Source organism: Octodon degus, unplaced genomic scaffold, assembly GCF_000260255.1.
Source record: "Octodon degus isolate 3935 unplaced genomic scaffold, OctDeg1.0 scaffold00042, whole genome shotgun sequence".
NCBI classification, from domain to species: domain Eukaryota; kingdom Metazoa; phylum Chordata; class Mammalia; order Rodentia; family Octodontidae; genus Octodon; species Octodon degus.
Genome location: NW_004524618.1, coordinates 1,705,190 through 1,708,298, shown reverse-complemented (window position 1 = coordinate 1,708,298; position 3,109 = coordinate 1,705,190). Strand labels below are relative to the sequence as shown.

Genomic DNA, 3,109 nt, shown 5'->3' with positions numbered 1-3,109 from the left:
CTTTAATTTTTTTGCAGAACCGGGGATTGAACTCGGGCCCTTGTGCTTGCCAGGGAAGCGCTTATTCCACTGAGCCATCTCCCCGGCCCCAATCAGTGTTTTTGAACACAAATTCTTCCATGCTTTGCCAGTGTTTCTAGAGATCACATTATTCCTGGAAAGAAATGCGGGGTTAAGTCTACTTTTTTCTTTTTTAAGACATAGTAGCATACGTTCCTCAGGCTGGAGTTGAGCTCGCAATGATCTGCCTCAGCCTCCTTAGTATTGGCGTTACAGGTGTGCCCTATTACGCCCCGCCCTACTACACCATCAAGGCCTGCCAGACGCGAACTTCTTTCTCGCGATACTTTCCAAGGCGTGGTTTTCGCGATGCCTGCTGGGAATCGTGGTCCGAGGCCTCTTGGGAAGCGGGCGCGGCGAGCCACTGCGGGCTGGACTTTAGGACCCGGCGGGGAGCGGCAGGCCGGGAAGTCGCGCGCGCGCTCGGAAGCCGGACCGGCGGCGGCGGAGGCGGGCGGCAGAGGAGGAGCCGGGGCTCGGTAAGGGGCGCCGGCTAGACCCGCTTGCGGGTCCCCCTTGCGAAGCCCAGCCCGGAGACCCTGTGCGCGGGGAGGGCCGAGGACGCCGAAGCCGTAGGGAGGGCGGGGGCTGCGAGCTGCGGGAGGGGCGCGCTGGGCCGGGCCTGGCCGGCGCCGCGGCCCGGGGAGCCCGCCGGTCCTCCCGCGGCTTGCCTTTCCGGCACCCCCTCCGCTTCGCCTCCGCCCTGCTCGCCCGGAAGCCCGGCGGTGACCTTTGACCCCAGCGCGGGGCTGACCCCTCGTGGTGCTGTTCTCCCGGCTGCCCCTGGCGCCGGAGGCCCCGGGGGGGGGGGGCGAGCTCTGGGCGGGGCTTGTCGAAAGCCCCCTCCCCCTTTCTTCTACCGGCTGTAGGATAGCCACGCTTAGCAACGCCCCCTGCCCTTATTGATATTTTTCCTTAATTTTAAATTTTGAGATATGGTCTTCCTCTCCGAGTCACAGAGTTAGCCACGTGGGTTGGTCTCGAATTTGCCATCCTCCTGCCTCCGCCGCCCAGAGTGCCGGGATCCCCGCGTGCATCCTCAGGCCCAGCTTGTGAGAAGTCCTGGGGTGGGGCAGGGAGCTAGCGCGGCGGCCGAAGCGCCTGCGGCGCACGCGCAGGTCCCCAAGTTTGATTCCAGGTGCTCCCAAGGTGTTTCACGATTGCCCAGTCCTGCCGGCAGGCTTCATCTGCCTTTTACACAGTGCCGGGGAAGCTGTGCTTCCTGGGGTTACTTGGTGCAAGCCCTGGAAACTAACCTATTCGCAGGAGAGGGCGTGGCTCTTGTGGGAGGGGGTCCATCGGAGCCGGGAGTGCTGCCCCTGAGCGGGCGGGAGGAAGCTGAGCCAGGCCCGAATATGCCTTCATCATCAGATTCTCATCCCCTCCCTCCCTTCTTCCCTTGTTTCCTTATTTCCTCCTTTCCTTCCTTCTTTCTTTCAAAAGGGTTCTGCTGTGTAGTTTGGCTGGCTTTGAATTCCAAGTGATTCTCCAAATTCTTGGGTTATAGGCCACAGTGCACCACTACACCTGGCTCCCAGGTGTGAAGGCTGTTTGTTAACCGGGATGATTAGGGCAAATAACGGCCTGTGTACCTGCTATCAATTTAGGACAAGTCAGAATGGTTTGAGTGTGCTTTCAGTTGAATGTGTGTGCATACTAATTTCTATGTGAACAATTTGAGGATATTTCATCAGAGAAGTATAAATTCCTCTACTGACGAAAGTGCTATTGTTAGTGATTAAGGGAGCTTTAAAAAATTTTTTTTGGGGGGGCCAGGCAAGGTGGCAGACTGTGTAGGCAGACCAGTATCTCCTCCTGGCTGTTCCTGGGCTCTATAGTGGGCTCAGGGCCAGCCTGATGAGACCCTGTCTCAAAAAAAAAAAAAAACCCAACCAACATCCCCTTCAAGTTTTTTCTTAGTATCGGATTGAACTCAAGGCTTTCTCACTAAGCTTCATGCCCAGGTTTGTTTGTTTGTTTCTTTCTTTGTTTTTCTTTTTTTTTTTTTAGGGAAGGGACTACAGGGTGTTGAGGGTCGCAACATTAGATTGGACTCATAGTGGTCTGCCTGTTTACAACCTCTTACGAGCTGGGATTACAGATGTGCACCATCAGCCCAGTCTCAATTGCTATCTCAGTGTGTGTGTGGTGGTGGTGGTGGTGGGGCAAGGCCAGCACAGTAGGCCCGGGGATTGAACCCTGGGCCCCTTTGCCTGCTTGCAGGAGCTTTAAACCTCTGAGCTATTTGGCTCCCCCCGCCTTTTTTTTAGTGTTAAAACAGGATCTTGCAATAAGATGCAGGAGCTGGGCTTAAACTTGTGAGCCTGGTCTTCATTGTGTTTTCATTAGCTTTTCAGTCATAATTCACTCATTCAACATTTATACAAAACAAACAGGAAAGCAAAAAAATGAATATGGAGATATCAAAGCAGTTGTTACGAAATTCAGAACTTCTTAGACTGTTGTTTTAGGAATCTGAAGTTTGAAGGAAATGACCATACTACAAATTGATTCAGGGGCCAAAGGAATAGCTCAGTGGTCTATATGCTGGCCTGGCAAGCCCAAGGACTGGGTTTGATCCCTGGCACCACATGTTGTGCTGGCCCTGACTGAGCTGCAGAGTGAGAACCTGTACCAATACATTAGTTGGAACTGGCCATGGTGGCACATGCCTGGAATCCCAGCACTTGGGAGGTTGAGCTAGGAGGTTCTCTGAGTTTGAGACCAGTTGGGGAGCTACAAAAGTGAGCACAAGGACAGCCTGAACTACATAGTGAGACCCTCTCTGAAAAACAAAAAGCAAAACAAAACAATCATTTATGATGAGTTTTTCATCCAACACATGTTTATTGAGTGCTTACTGTGTAACTGGCACCAGGGATAGAAATAATTTCTTTTTTAAAAAATATGATGAAAGACAAAATTTTTTTTAAGGGAATATCTTTTATTTTTCTATTTAAAAAAATAATTTTATTGAGGGGCCGGGGAGATAGCTCAGTAGAATAAGCGCTTAGGGCCTGAGTTCAATCCCTGGTTCCGCCAAAAAAAA

At 52.4% G+C, this 3,109-nt stretch overlaps 1 protein-coding gene across 3 annotated transcripts in view; it reads left to right on the top strand.

The window, feature by feature from the left end:
- The first annotated feature begins 71 nt into the window (after positions 1-71).
- Positions 72-3,109, top strand: part of CUNH10orf76 (chromosome unknown C10orf76 homolog) — a 210,232-nt gene continuing 207,194 nt past the window's right edge. For 2 of the 3 annotated variants that reach the window (XM_023715518.1, XM_004631461.2), the window contains exon 1: positions 73-539. The gene's annotated coding sequence lies outside the window, so the exon portion shown is untranslated. Of the gene's footprint in view, positions 540-3,109 lie in introns of all 3 variants that reach the window. The other variant, XM_023715517.1, reaches the window with a different exon arrangement.